Genomic DNA, 16,032 nt, shown 5'->3' with positions numbered 1-16,032 from the left:
AAAGTGCTGGAGGTTTAAAAATAAACCTCAGTTTATTTTATAATTTTTATTTGTTTATTTTTGAGACCCGGTCTTGCTCTGTCACCTAGGCTGGAGTGCAGTGGTGCGATCATGGCTCACTGCAGCCTTGACTTCCTGGGCTCCAGTGATCCTCCCACCTCAGCCTTCCAAGTAGCTGGTACCACAGGCAAGCACCACCATGCCCAGCTAATTTTTGTATTTTTGGTAGAGACAGGGTTTCACCATGTTGCCCAGGCTGTTCTCAAACTCCTGAGCTCGAGTGATCCACCTGCCTCAGCCTCCCAAAGTGCTAGGATTATAGGCATGAGCCACCATATTGAATTATTTCACATAACTCAATGCAGATTTATTTTGGACAAAGGCCATATTTTACATTATTGTTTTAAAGATTTTTAGTGTGTATGTATGTGTGTGTGTGTATGTGTGTATATATACACACATACATATATTTATGTAAAATTTTATAGGGTTTTTGTTTTGTTTTGAGACTGAGTCTTGCTCTCTCACTGAGACTGGAGTGCAGTTGTGTGAATATGGCTCACTACAGCCTTGACCTCCCAGGCTCAGTTGATCTTCCCTCTTCAGCTTCCCTAGTAGGTGGGAGTACAGACACACACTACCATGCCTGGCTAATTTTTTATTTTTTAAAATTTTTGTAGAGACAGGATCTTGCCATGTTGCCCAGGCTGTTAGTAATCCCTGGGCTCAAGCAGTCATCCTGCCTTGGCCTTCCAAAGTTCTGGGATTACAGGTGTGAGCCACCACATCCAGCCTGATTCTTTTCTTACTACCACATTACTGTATTCTTAGGATTTCAAATTTCTCCTGGCCTGACAGTTAAGTTTAATCAAAAGGGCATAAATAAGTAGTTAGATCTCTCCCCTTGCCCATTTTTGCTGAGAACTAATTAAATACAAAGCACTCTTGGTGGGCACGGTGGCACGTGCCTGTAGTCCCAACTACTCAAGAGGCTGAGGCAAGAGGAATGCTTGAGCCCAGGAGTTCTGGGTTGTATACCGATTGGGTGTCTACACTAAGTTCAGCATCAGTATGGTGACTTCCCAGGAACAAGGACCACCAGGTTGCCTAAGGAGGGGTGAACTGGTCCACATCAGAAATGGAGCAGGTCAAAACTCCTCTGCTGCTCAGTAGTGGAATGGCACCTGTGAATAGCCACTGCACTCCAGCCTGGGCCACATAACGAGACCCTGTCTCTTAAGAAAAAAGGCACTCTTAGGAAAATTCTGCCAAAATTAAGTTCACTTTTCTTAGTTTTTAGAATGTCTTTGTTGATGTATCCAATATATACATTGAAATTTGTCTATTAATGTATAGGGGAGCTCAGTAAATCAAAACAGAATATGTTGGCACAGGCCATGATAGGATAGTAATATGGTGAGAAATGATAAGCTTCCTGTGAGCTTGTTGAGAAAATGAACTATATTACTCAGTTCTTACAAATTCATAACTTATATTTTTGCTAAAATAGCATTGTGTTACAAAGTTTTATTACAAATTTTCATATGTAATAGAATTGTTTTTTAACAAAATCTTTAAATAAAATTAAAACAAATTTCAAATTCTGTTAAAGCTTAGAGTAAAGGAATACAAATATCTCATTACAGACTTTGTCCTAATTTCATTTTTTAATTTTTTTTTTTCTTGAAAGAGTCTCGCTCTGTCACCCAGGCTGGAGTGTGGTGGCACAACCTTGGCTCTCTGCAACCTCCGCCACCTGGTTTCAAATGATTCTCGTGCCTCAGCGTCCTGAGTAGCTGGGACTACAGGTGCACACCTCCATGCCTGGGTGATTTTTGTATTTTTAGTGGAGATGGGGTTTCACTATGTTGACCAGGCTGTTCTTGAACTCCTGACCTCGGGTGATCTGCCTGCCTCGGCCTCCCAAAGTGTTGGGATTACAGGCGTGAGCCACCACACCTGGCCCCTTTGTCCTAATTTCTGCTAATGACATATCAGATTTTAAATCAGGGTGCCAGTAGTAGTATTTAAAACATCTGAATGTCTGTGCCTTAATAAACATTTTTAGTGGTCAACAAACTGAATATTGCTATCTTTAAATTTTTTCTTTCTTTCTTTCTTTCTTTTTTTTTTTAATTCAAGTGAGGTCTTACTATGTTGCCAGGGTTGGTCTCAGACTCTTGGACTCAAGTGATCTTCCCACCTTGTCCTCCCAAAGTGCTAGGATTTCAGGTGTGAGCCACCACGCCTGGCCTATAATGCTGTTTTTTAAAAAAATAAGTTTATAGGCCAGGCACGGTGGCTCACGCTTGTAATCCCAGCACTTTGGGAGGCTGAGACAGTGAATCATTTGAGTTGAGGAGTTTGGGACCAGCCTGACCAACATAGTAAAGCCCCGTCTCGACTAAAAATACAAAAAAAAAAAAAAATAGCTGGGCGTGGTGGCGTATGCCTGTAATCCCAGCTACTCGGGAGGCTAAGGCGAGAGAATTGCTTGAACCCAGGAGACGAATGTTGCAGTGAGTCGAGATCGCGCCACTGCACTCCAGCCTGAGCAACACAGCAAGACTCTTGTCTCAAAAAAAAAAAATCAGCGTGTATTTTGAGAGTGTGTTTTAGTCATCAGTAATCTAACAACCCATATGTTGTTTCTCTAGAGAAAATAGATTGATAATCGTTTTAGAAAAATCTTTTTTTTTCCTTTTTCTTTTTTTCCTAAGAGACAGGGTCTTGGCTGGGCGTGGTGGCTCACGCCTATAATTCCAGCACTTTGGGAGGCCAAGGTGGGCGGATCACGAGGTCAAGAGATAGAGATCATCCTGGCCAACATGGTGAAACCCTGTATCTACTAAAAATACAAAAATTAGCTGGACGTGGTGGGGCGTGCCTGTAGTCCCAGCTACTCAGGAGGCTGAGGCAGGAGAGTCACTTGAACCTGAGAGGCGGAGGTTGCAGTGAGCCAAGATCATGCCACTGCACTCCAGTCTGGCAACAGAGCGAGACTCTGTCTCAAGAAGGAAAAAAAAGAGACAGGGTCTTACTCTCTCACCTAGGCTGGAGTACAATGGCACAGTCACAGTTTACTGCAGCCTTGACCTCCTAGGCTCAAGTGATCCTCCTGCCTCAACCTCCCAAATAGCTGGAACTATAGGTGTGCACCATCACGCCTGGCCAATTTTTAAAATTTTAAGATAAAGGCAGGGTCTCACTGTTGCCTACACTGGTCTTGATCTCCTAGTCTCAAGTGACCTCTTCCTGGGTGGGACTTCCAAAGTGCTGAGATTACAGGTGTGCTGAGATTACAGTGCGTCTGGCTGAAAACACATTCTTTTTGTTCTTATTTATTGAAGAAAACTTTAAGTCAGAGAAAACCCCATAATTTGATCAGCCTAACTCAGTTCTTTTGTTTTTTGTATAGTCCTGTGTTTTGCCAAATGTTTTTGATAAGGTTATTATATTTAGTAGTTTTTAAATAATTTTATAATATTAGCTAAATGGAAAAGCAGAGAAGACCATATATCAGAAATATTAATGATCCAGAAAGACCACCTGTCTTTATCACACACTTTGTTGTGAATAGGATTAAAGGAACCTTCAGTCAGGCACGGTGGCTCACACCTGTAATCCCAGCACTTTGGGAGGCCGAGGCAGGCAGATTATGAGGTCAGGAGTTGGAGACCAGCTGACCAACATGGTGAAAGCCCGTCTCTACTAAAAATACAAAAATTAGCCGGGCATGGTGGTGCACACCTGTAATCCCAGCCACTGGGGCTGAGGCAGGAGAATCGCATGAACCTGGGAGGCAGAGGTTACAGTGAGCCGAGATCACGCCACTACACCTTAGCCTGGGCGACAGAGTGAGACTCCGTCTCAAAAAAAAAAAAGAATCCGGCCAGGTGAGGTGGCTCACGCCTGTAATCCCAGCACTTTGGGAGGCCGAGGCGGATGGATCACAAGGTCAGAAGATCAAGACCATCCTGGCTAACAAGGTGAAACCCCCCCCCCCCCGTCTCTAAAAAACAAAACAAAACAAAAACACAAAAAATTACCCGGGCATGGTGGCAGGTGCCTGCATTCGCAGCTACTCAGGAGGCTGAGGCAGGAGAATGGCGTGAACCTGGGAGGCGAGCTTGCAGTGAGCTGAGATCGCAACACTGCACTCCAGCCTGGGCAATGAGAGAAACTCTGTCTCAAAACCAAAAAAAAAAAGAATCTTCCTGTTGTAGAGTTGATTTTTTTTTTTTTTTTAGACAAAGTCTCGCTCTGTCACCCAGGCTGGAGGGCAGTGGCACAATCTCAGCTCACTGCAACCTCTGCCTCCTGGATTCTCCTGCCTCAGCCTCTCGAGTAGCTGGGATTACAGATGCACACCACCACTCTCCCAAATTTTTGTACTTTTAGTAGAGACGGGGTTTTGCCATGTTGGCCAGGCTGGTCTCGAATTCCTGACCTCAAGTAATCCATCTGCCTCGGCCTCCCAAAGTGCTGGAATTACAGGTGTGAGCTATCGCACCCTGCTGAGTTGATGTTTTATATAATGCTCCTATACTTAGTCCTTCTTCCCTGGTTGTCTTGATTTTTTTTTCTTAGGTGACTGAGAAATCTGTTTTTTCCCCAAGTCCTCCTCCTCCTCCTCCTCCTTTCACCGTGAAGGTTTATGGAAGTAGTGAAGATTAAAGGTGGACAGTTGTAATACCTGAAACTTGATTTCAGATTATTCAGGCTAGAAATGTAGACTAAGTGGAAACATGCTGCTACTTTTGAAAATGTCATTTGATGTCACAGAGGGCAATGACTTTAGCTCTTTCATGAATATAGTAAGTTAATATAAATTTAGTAATCATACCATTTGTAAGGTAGAGTATAAATTAACAGACCCAGAGAATTTTAGAGCTGGAGGAGACCAAAGAGGTCATCTAGTCCAGTAACATTTGTGTTTTGTTGTGATGAATCATTCTGAAGACTCCTTAACATGTAGTGAATGTTTATCTTAATTAGGGTGCTGCAGGAAGAGATGTATATGATGGAAGGATGAAGACAGCTCTGATTAATGTCTCATCTCCCATTTTGACAGCCTCTTTGTTTGTTTATTTTTTAGGTAAAATTTACATGTGAAATGCCAGATCTGATGTCCAATAATTTCTTTTGCTGTTGAGGAAACAAAGTGCTAGAATGATTACATGACTTCAGCAGTGTCTCACAGCTAAGTAATGATAGATGAAGGACTGGAACCTGAGTGTGTCTACCTCCTAGTTTGAAGGTCATTCCTTTAGTAACTCCTTCAGGAGTCTACTCTAAAACCATTGCATGCATGTATTATTTTTTATAGCCAACTGTAAATATACATAGAGTTTTACGGCAAATCTTGACTTTGTTGCCTTTAATGTTTGATTTGTGATCTTTTTGTAATTTTCTTTATTTATATGTATTGTCTACTCTTGTTTCTGTCTTAATGCATGACACATCAGAACAGGTTGAGTATCCCTCATCCAAAATGCTTGCTATCAGAAGTGTTTTGGATTTCAGATTTTTTTGGATTTTGGAATATTTGCATATACATAATGAGGTATCTTGGAAAGGACCCAAGTTTAAACATGAAGTTCATTTAGGTTTCACAAGTACCTTACACATATAGTCTGAAGGTAATTTTAAACAATTTTTTTTTATACTTTAAGTTCTAGGGGACGTGTGCACAATGTGCAGATTTGTTACATATGTATACACGTGCCATGTTGGTGTGCTGTACCCATTAACTCGCCATTTACATTAGCTATATCTCCTAATGCTATCCCTCCCCGCTCTCCCCACCCTACGACAGGCCCCGGTGTGTGATGTTCCCCATCCTGTGTCCAAGTGTTCTCATTGTTCATTTCACACCTATGAGTGAGAACATGCAGTGTTTGGTTTTCTGCCCTTGCGATAGTTTGCTCAGAATGATGGTTTCCGTCTTCAACCATGTCCCTGCAAAGGACAGGAACTCATCCTTTTTTATGGCTGCATAGTATTCCATGGTGTATATATGCCACATTTTCTTAATCCAGTCTGTCATTGATGGGCATTTGGGTTTGTTCAAAGTCTTTGCTATTTTGAATAGTGCCGCAGTAAACATACATGTGTGTGTGTCTTTATAGCAGCATGATTTATAATCCTTTGGGTGTATACCTAGTAATGGGATGGCTGGGTCAAATGGTATTTCCAGTTCTAGATCCTTGAGGAATCGCCACACTGTCTTCCACAATGGTTGAACTAGTTTACAGTCCCACCAACAGTGTAAAAGTGTTCCTGTTTCTCCACATCCTCTCCAGCACCTGTTGTTTCCTGACTTTTTAATGATCGCCGTTCTAACTGGTGTGAGATGGTATGTCATTGTGGTTTTGATTTGCGTTTCTCTGATGGCCAGTGATGATGAGCATTTTTTCATGCGTCTGTTGGCTGCATAAATGTCTTCTTTTGAGAAATGTCTGTTCATATCCTTCAACTGCTTTTTGATGAGGTTGTTTGATTTTTTCTTGTAAATTTGTTGAAGTTATTTGTAGATTCTGGATATTAGCCCTTTGTCAGATGAGTAGATTGCAAAAATTTTCTCCCATTCTGTAGGTTGCCTTTTCACTCTGATGGTAGTTTCGTTTGCTATGCAGAAACTTTTTAGTCTAATTAGATCCCATTTCTCAACTTTGGCTTTTGTTGCTGTTGCTTTTGGTGTTTTAGACATGAAGTCTTTGCCCTTGCCTATGTCCTGAAAGGTATTGCCTAGGTTTTCTTCTAGGGTTTTTATGGTTTTAGGTCTGACATTTAATTCTTTAATCCATTTTGAATTAATTTTTGTATAAGGTGGATCCAGTTTCAGCTTTCTATATATGGCTAGCCAGTTTTCCCAGCACCACTTATTAAATAGGGAATCCTTTCCCCATTTCTTGTTTTTCTCAGGTTTGTCAAAGATCAGATGGCTGTAGATGTGTGTGTGGTGTTATTTCTGAGGGCTCTGTTCTGTTCCATTGGTCTGTATCTCTGTTAAACAATATTTTAATAGTTTGTGCATGAAACAGTTTTGACTGCATTTTGACTGACTCGTAACATGAAGTCAGGGTGGAATTTTCCACTTGTAACGTTATGTTGGTGCTCAAAAAGTTGGATTTTGGGACATTTCGGATTTTCAGATTTTTATATTTCAAAGTTTCCTAGTAGGGATGCTCAGGCTGTATACCACTTCTCATTCATTTAGCAAATACATTTGTAAATAGGGCACATAAGTAAGTTCTAATTTGTTGAGAATACTTCATATACAATGTGCTATTATCTCTTAATGTTGTTTAGGTAGAAATGTGTGCGTTCAAGACCTTAGGAGCAGATTATCAACTGAGTTTATGCCTTTATCATTATTGTAATCTTATTGTTAATACAAGGCAATTTGAAACCATAATTGTCTGCCTCAAAAATTGCTTGGTATCATGAATTTTGTGAAGGGGAAGGAAATCTTATGAGGAAGAAACGTTTAGTTTATTTATAAGCCCCTTTTTGTAGGCAAGAATTGAGTATTGATGTGAGGATTGTTTATGTCTCAGTGATACAGTCTTCCCCACCCCAATTATCTGGCCTTTTTGAGAGAGGTTAGAAAAATCGTGGCTTAGTTCAACAAAGTTTGAGTTAATTTGTGTGTCAGGTTACTAGAGTTATGGATCCAGCATCTACCTTCAAGATTTACAGTGTAAAAAAAAAAGAAAAAAAAAAGATTTACAGTGTAGTGCAATTAAAGAGAAAGAAACAGATTATTTAATATGATTTAATAGGTAAATTAGAGATAATAACAGAGTTTACACAGGTTTGAGGCTATAGAGGTAGTTACTTATACATGATACTTGGGCTGAGTTTTAAACGATGAAGGTAATAGTTAATAGAAAGAATGAGGTAAAAAGAGCCGAAGCATGTATAGAGCACAGTGTGGGCAGGAAACTATTATTATTGCAGTGCTAAGAAAGTGGCAGCTGGCTGGGAGCGGTGACTCACACCTCTAATCCCAACACTTTGGGAGGTTGAGGCGGGTGGATCACGAGGTCAGGAGATCAAGATCATCCTGGCTAAAACGGTGAGACCCCGTCTCTACTAAAAATACAGAAAATTAGCCAGGCGAGGTGGCGGGCGCCTGTAGTCCCAGCTACTCGGGAGGCTGAGGCAGGAGAATGGCGTGAACCCGGAAGGTGGAGCTTGCAGTGAGCCGAAATCGTGCCACTGCACTCCAGCCTGGGCGACAGAGCAAGACTCCGTCTCAAAAAAAAAAAAAGAATGTGGCAGCAAATAGCAATGAAAAAAGACTGGGAAGTAGTTATTGTGGGTTTCATATAGGCAATGCCAGAGTGTTTAGTCTTTATTTTGAAGGCAGTTGATGGGAAACCTGGGTGAGAGGAACAGGCAAGTTTGTGCAGTGCCGAGGATCCATTTAAAGGGGACAAGACTAAGAAATATTTTAGAGGTAAAATCATCAGGATTTGTTGATTGACTATAGAAGATAAGAAAGAGGAATAATAACTGGGATGTTTAGGATGGCTTCTAAGTTTCTGGCTTGGCTAATTAGGTAAGATGGTAGTAACATTACTTGTGATGAAGAATGTATTAGGAAAAATACAGTAAGAAAAGCTGGTTTTGGTATGGGGGTGGTATGCGAAAAGTGAATTCAGTTTTGGGTGAGTTGAATTTGAGGTACCAAGTAAAATTGTTGAGAACATGGTTGAGTGTGAGTCTGAAATTTAGAGGCAGTAGAGATTCTAGCAGAGTTAATGATGCAGTTTATAATGAACATTTGAAAGAGACTCATTCTCCAACTCCAACCCACTACCTCTTTAATCCTTTTACTTGTGCTGCAGGCAAGTAGAAAGGAAATTTTATTGCCCAGTTTTGAATTGCTGGGCAATTAACTTTTTGTATTCCTGAAAGTAGATGTGGTTCTAGTGTTTGAACAAGTGGGATTGTTTTACATTATATACTTTTTTCTTCCAATGTCATGAATTCTTAGGCTTAAAATGTCCTTATTGCGGCCGGGCGCGGTGGCTCAAGCCTGTAATCCCAGCACTTTGGGAGGCCGAGACGGGCGGATCACGAGGTCAGGAGATCAAGACCATCCTGGCTAACCCGGTGAAACCCCGTCTCTACTAAAAACACACAAAAAAACTAGCCGGGCGAGGTGGCGGGCGCCTGTAGTCCCAGCTACTCCGGAGGCTGAGGCAGGAGAATGGCTGAACCCGGGAGGCGGAGCTTGCAGTGAGCTGAGATCCGGCCACTGCACTCCAGCCCGGGCGACAGAGCGAGACTCCGTCTCTAAAAAAAAAAAAAAAAAACAAAAAAATGTCCTTATTGCTATGTTTGTTTTGTGATGATGCTTAAAGTGTATCATTTTCATTCACAGATTTCTTTCCTAAGCATACTCGTTTTCCCAATCTTTTTTATTATTATTATTATTATTATTATTATTATTATTTGAGATAGAGTCTTGCTCTGTCACCCAGGCTGGAATGCAGTGGCGTGATCTCGTCTCACCACAACCTCCGCCTCCTGGGTTCAAATGATTCTCCTGCCTCAGCCTCCCAAGTAGCAGGGCTACAGGCACCCACCATCATGACCGTCTAATTTTTGTATTTTTCGTAGAGACAGAGTTTCACCATATTGGCCAGGCTGGTCTCGAACTCCTGACCTTGTGATCCGCCCCCCTCGGCCTCCCAAAGTGCTAGGATTACAGGCGTGAGCCACCGCGCCTTATTTATTCCATTTTTTACTGATACAGGTTGAGTATCCCTTATCTGAAATACTTGAGACCAAAGGTCTTTCTATTTTTATGTTTTTTTGCGGGGGGGGGGGGGGAGTATTTGCATTATACTGGTTGAGCATTTTCTTTTGAGTGTCATGTCAGCACTCAAGTTTCTGGATTATGGAGCATTTCAGATTTTGTATTTTCAAATTCGGGATACTCAACCTGTAATAGAAAAGAATTGATCTAGTAATGGAACTCTAAAGAACTGAAAGGATATGGTAAATTCTGGCATAAATAATAGCATTACCAATGTGAGGCTGTATGTGTATGTTTAAAACTGTTTCCTTTATATTTTAAATTTAATAAAATCAGGTTGCTGATGTTACATAAGAATTCCTAACCTGTACTGGGCCAAATTAATATTGTATTATATCTGTTTGGTTTTGTTATCAGGGTAATGTTGGTCTCATAAAATGAATTGGGAAGTGTTCCCTTCTGTTTTCTGGAAAAGTTTATGTAGATTTGTATTGTTTCTTTTTAGGTGATTGGTAGGATTCTCGAGTGAAGCCATTTGGGCCTGGAGTTTTCTATGTTGGAGGTTTTTTACTACAGTTTCAATTTTAGAAATTAATAGACATGGGGCTAATTAGGTTATCTAATGTGTGAGCTTTGGGGATCCATATGATTTGAGGAATTTGACTTTCATCTAAATTATTGAATATACAGGCATAAAAGGTTTTTTTGTTTTTTGTTTTTTGTTTTTTTGAGATGGAGTCTTGCTCTGTTGCCCAGGCTGGAGTGCAGTGGCGTGATCTCGGCTCACCGCAACCTCTGCCTCCCAGGTTTAAGCGATTTTCCTGCCTCAGTCTCCTGAGTAGCTGGGATTACAGGTGTGCACCACCGTGCCTAATTTTTGTAATTTTAGTAGAGATGGGGGTTTCACTCTGTTGCCCAGGCTGGTCTCGACCTACTGACTTCAGGTGATCTGCCTGCCTTGGCCTCCCAAAGTGCTGGGATTACAGGCATGAGCCACTGCGCCCGGTCCTGTTGGTAATATTCTGTAAATTCTCCTTAAAAGTATATAGGATCTATAGTGATGTTCAGTTTTTCCTTCCTAATAATGGTTATTTGTGTCTTTTTTTCTCAAACTGCTAACGGTTTATCAGTTTACTGATCTTTGCCAAACATTTAATTTCTGTTTTTTTAAAATTTTTTTTTTAACTTCATCTTGATTTCTGGTCTGTTGAATGCTTTCTCTCTTGGCAGTTGGTTGTAATTTCTTCCTCTTTTGTGTGTCTTGCAATATTTTACTGAATGCTGGATATTGTGAATAGGGTAGTAAAGAATGAGTAAATAGTATTTATACCTGGAACATTGCATTCCTGGGCTTTTAGTGTAGGGAGTTGAGTCAGTCTAGTCAGGAGTTAAGCTGATTTTCTGTTTTGTTGTTGCAGAGAGTACCTTAAGTGCACCACTGGCTTCAAATTTCTCTTGTGTTACTTTGTGCTTAGATGGGTAGTTGGCATGTGGGAAGGTGTTTCTGAATTTTCCTGATCAGCTCTCAGTATTTGGCTTGTGTGCCTTGGCATCATGAGTAGAACTCTATCAATGATCTTGCTCCTCTAGGCCAAACTGCAATTTGTATCTTCGTAGGTGTTGTCTGGAAAAGAGTTTCTCTGCTCTTGCCTCAGTGGTATTAGAGACATTAGATCTCTAAGATCTCTAATGTCTTTGGTATAAGACCCTGGGTCCAACACTGTTTCCTTCCCCTACAGTGGTAGAGTTTTTTTTCCTTTCACTTCCCCACCTTCCCAATTCACTTGTGCTTTGCGGGTAACTGGCTTGCTATTCCTCCACCAGTCTCTTCCAGTTTTTGTTCCCTAGAAGAGAAGGATCTGGTTGGGGCTTTGTATTTTTCCCATTGTAGAAGCTGCTCCCTTCTTCAAGCACTGCACCCCAGAGGAGGGCTCTCTTCAGTCCCCTGTTCCCATATTGTGAGCCTTTGGTGGAGGTCTGTGGAAGATCTTGCAAATGGTTTGAATTTCGCTTGTTAACTGTGTCTCTCAGGAATAATATTCTCATGCTAATGCACACTTTGCCTTCAGCAGTTTGTTAACAATTTTAGATGAATTCTTTTTACCTGCTTTTATGGAACCATTGTTTCTTCCCTTGGTCTACCCTCAGGTGAGCCAGTGCTTGCATTCTGTCTCTACTAGGAAGGGGTTGTATTTTCTTGGATTTGAGATCGCCTGGTTGCCCTGAGTCCTCAGCTCTTGGATGGGTTTTTAAAGGGTTCAATTTTGTAGTTTATTCAGGCTTTTTGTTGTTAGGCTGGTGGTGGCATTCTTTCTAGCTTTCTATAGCCTAGGCAGAACCCAGTTAATTTATAAGAATGGATCTCTAGGCAAAACTCCAGTGGGTCATAGAAGTGCTCTTCTCTTTCTGAGGCTGTAGCTTGTAATTCCCCAACTTCTTTGCCCTCAGGTTGCCTTCTCTTCAGTTTAGACCAAAGGAAAGTGTTCAAATTGGTTATATTGATAGTGGAAAGAGAGGCTCCCCAATTAGCACTGGATTGCTTTTTCTTCTTCCCTAAGCACTGATTCCCTCAAAACTGTCTCGTGGTCAGCTCCTCCTCTACAATTTTTGCCATCTTTTCCCAGTCGCCTCTCAACCTTGCTTATTCTTCTATTTCCTGTTATGAAATTCCTAGGAAAAAAAAAAAACATATATTGTGGCCAGGTGCGGTTACTCATGCCTCTAATCCAGCACTTTGGGAGGCCAAGGCGGGCAGATCACCTGAGGTCATGAGTTTGAGACCAGCCTGGCCAACATGGTGAAACCCTGTCTCTGCTAAAATTACAAAAATTAGGCATGGTGGCACATGTCTGTAATCCCAGCTATTCGGGATGCTGAAGCAGGATAATTGCTTGAATCTGGGAGGCGGAGGTTGCAGTGAGCTGAGATTGTGCCACTGAACTCCAGCCTGGGTGACACAGCAAGACTCCGTCTCAAAAAAATAGATAGATAGATAGAGAGAGAGAGAGAGAGAATTTTAAAGTCTGGAATTAAGATGAAGTATTTCAGCACTTTGTGTACCTGACAATTGCCATTTTTTGTCTACAGGTTATTTTTTCATTTTTAAAAATAAGTAAATATTTAAAAGGTGAGGTAGGAGGCAAATTTTACTTGGTCCTTTTTCCTGTCCTTTTCTTCTGTCCCCATTGTATTCTACCCTTGTTGACAGTGGTTGGTTAGGAAAGAAAAAAAGGGCCAGGCATGGTAGCTCACACCTATAATCACTGCACTTCAAGAGACCAAGGTGGGCAGATCACTTGAGCCCAGGAGTTTGAGACCACCCTGGGCAACACAGTGGGACCCAATCTGAAATCTGACCCAATCTACAATCTGAAAGAAAAAAAAAACAGATTCAAAAGTGGGCAAAGGACTTTTAGATTAAAAAATTAGCTGGGCGTAGTAGTGCATCCCTATAGTCCCAGCTGCTCTGTAGGCTGAGGTGGGAAGATCGCTTGAACCTGGGAAGTTGAGACTGCAAGTGAGCTGTGAACCTGCCACTGCACTCCAGCCTGGGTGACAGGGTGAGACCGTGTCTCAAAAAAAAAAGAGATTTTGTTTTCCAATTCCAGAGTCCTTAGTCTCTCACTCTTTTGGAAACCTTTGGATTAGATGAAGATCTATAGTTTTGTTAAAAACTGTTTTAAACCATTTTAACCATTTGTACGCATATAGTTGTGGTATTAAGTACATTCACCTTGTCTACCATCTATCTCCAGAACTTTTTCATCTTCTCAAACTGAAACTCCGTGTTCATTAAACAGTCCTCAAGGTTCATAATATATGTCAGAATTTCCTTGCTTTTTAAGGCTGAATACTACTTATTTGTATGTATGTACCACATTTTGTTTATCCATTCATCCATTGATGGACACTTCGGTTGTGTCCACCTTTTAGCTATTGTGAAAAATGCTGCTATGAATGTGGGTGTACTGTGTGAGACCCTACTGTCAGTTCTTTTGGATGTATACCTAGACGTAGAATTGTTGGATCATATGGCAATTCTATATTTAATTTTTTTGAGGAACTGCCATGCCACTTTCCACAAAAGCTTTACTATTTTACATTCTCTCCAGCAAAGCCCAAGGATCCCAATTTCTCCACAGTCTTGCCAGCACTTTTTATTTTTATTTTATTTATTTATTTATTTATTTATTTTTCCAATTTGAGCGGGTACTGTTTGTTAACTGATGAGCCTAGAAAAATAATCATGGTAGACACCTTAGTTCATTCTTCTGTTGCTAGCATCTCCACCTTCTACAAAATGGGTGGTCTTTTTCTTCATTCCACCTCATGGAGAAGATTTGCCTCTTTGAAGTGTTTTCCAACAGTATAGATCTCATGAATCAGATCCTCCATGCAGATGATGCCATATTTACCAAGAGATTGAGCAATCAAAGCGTTATCTGTCAAAGCAATTCGCTTCTTATTGATTTTGCCATAACCACGCTTGTAGATTAGCTCATTTACTGACTTCAGTAAATTCATTGGGGTACCCCCATGCAATATATGGCTCTACAATCCTCAGCATGTTAATCGAAGCCTTGTTGAGCTTCAGAAAGGTTCCATTGAAGATTTGACAAAGGCGAAGCAGCTGCAATACCTTTCGGACCTTTGGGCTCACGCCATTGATACCTCTGATCCTGATGACAAATGCCAATTTGGATTCAGCAGGTACATAGAAGTTGCCAGCTTTTCTTGCCACCCTCGCCATTTGAATTTCGGTTCTGTACATCTGCCTATATTCCTTGTGGTAGTGCTTCGCTTTTTCATAGATAGGCTTCCTCCTTGCCTTTCGAAACATCTTTTGGGCAAACTTCTTTCTCAGGCGCTTGATGTTCAGCTCTGTGAAATTCCTTCGCTTTTTCTTAAGGGTTTCTGCCACAGCAGGAACTTTCTTCTCTTCTATACCCTCCATGGTTCCAGCCGGAAAAAGAGGCTTGTTTTGTTTTTTGATAATAGTCATCCAAATGAGTAAGCTGTTTCTTGTTGTGGTTTTAATTAGCGTTTCCATGATAATTAGATAATTAGTGATGTCAAGTGTGTTTTCATATGTTTATTGTCTATTTGTATATCCTCTTTGGAGAAATGCCTATTCAAGTCCTTTGCCCACTTTTGAATCTGGTTGTTTTTTTCTTTCAGATTGTAATGCTTTATGTATTCTAGATAAGAACTTCTTATGAGATACATGATTTGCAAGTATTTTCTGCCATTCCATGGTTTGTCTTTTCACTCTGTTGATAGTGTACTTTGATACACAAAAGTTAAAATTTTGTAAGAGGTAGGGTCTTACTGTGTCACCCAGGCTGGAACGCAGTGGTGCGCTTTCAGCTTGCTGCACTCTTGAACTCCTGAGTTCAAGGGATCCTCCCACCTCAGCTTTCCAAGTAGTAGCTAGGACTGTAGGTGTGCACCATAATGCCTGGCTAATTTTTTTAGTTTTTTAGGGATGGAATTTCACCTTGTTGCTCAGACTGTTCTCAAATGGTCCTTCTACCTCAGCCTCCCAAGTAGGTGGGATTATAGGTGTGAGCCATGGAACCTGGCTCAAAAATTTTGGACTTTGACACCCAATTTATCTGTTTTTCTTTTTATTATGTGTGCTTTTGTTGTCATGACCAAGAAACCATTGCCAAATCCAGTATCATGAGCTTTTCCCATTTACATACACATACACACACACACATACACATGCACATTTTTTTGAGAAGGGGCCTCACTCTGTCATCCAAGTTGAAGTGCAGTGGTACAGTCTCAGCTTACTGCAACCGCTGCCTCTCAGGCTCAAGTGATCCTCCCATCTCAGCCTCCCAAGTAGCTGAGACCACAGGCACACCCACCACACCCAGCTAATTTTTTTTATTTTTGGTAGAGAGACAAAGTTTCACCATGTTGTCCAGGCTGGTCTCGAACTCCTGAGCTCAGGTGATCTACCCCCCACTTGGCCACCCAAAGTGCTGAGATTACAGGTGTGAGCCACCACGTCCAGCCTGTATTTTCTTCTAGGAGTCTTAGCTCTTGTGTTTAGGTATTTGATCAATTTTGAGTTAATTTTCTATGTAGTGTAAAGTGTTTTTTTTTTTTTTTTTTGCATTTAGATATATAGTTTTCCCAGTGCCAGATATCTATAGCTTTAGTAGGGGTACATGTAGGCCTGGTGTTGAGATATGGAACATAGTTTTTCTTTTCTTTTGTTTTCTTTTTTTTTTTTTTTTTTTTTT

At 41.0% G+C, this 16,032-nt stretch overlaps 1 protein-coding gene and 2 pseudogenes across 2 annotated transcripts in view; 1 reads left to right on the top strand and 2 right to left on the bottom strand.

The window, feature by feature from the left end:
• LOC111529480 (CTD small phosphatase-like protein 2) overlaps window positions 1-16,032 on the top strand; it is a 110,279-nt gene that overhangs the window by 10,006 nt on the left and 84,241 nt on the right. The gene's annotated exons all lie outside the window — the stretch shown is intronic.
• LOC111529481 lies at window positions 14,034-14,729 on the bottom strand (annotated as a pseudogene).
• The window catches only part of LOC113219847, a 2,838-nt pseudogene continuing 2,711 nt past the window's right edge, over window positions 15,906-16,032 (bottom strand).

Source organism: Piliocolobus tephrosceles, unplaced genomic scaffold, assembly GCF_002776525.5.
Source record: "Piliocolobus tephrosceles isolate RC106 unplaced genomic scaffold, ASM277652v3 unscaffolded_109, whole genome shotgun sequence".
NCBI classification, from domain to species: Eukaryota; Metazoa; Chordata; class Mammalia; order Primates; family Cercopithecidae; genus Piliocolobus; species Piliocolobus tephrosceles.
This window is presented reverse-complemented; position numbering and strand designations above follow the sequence as displayed.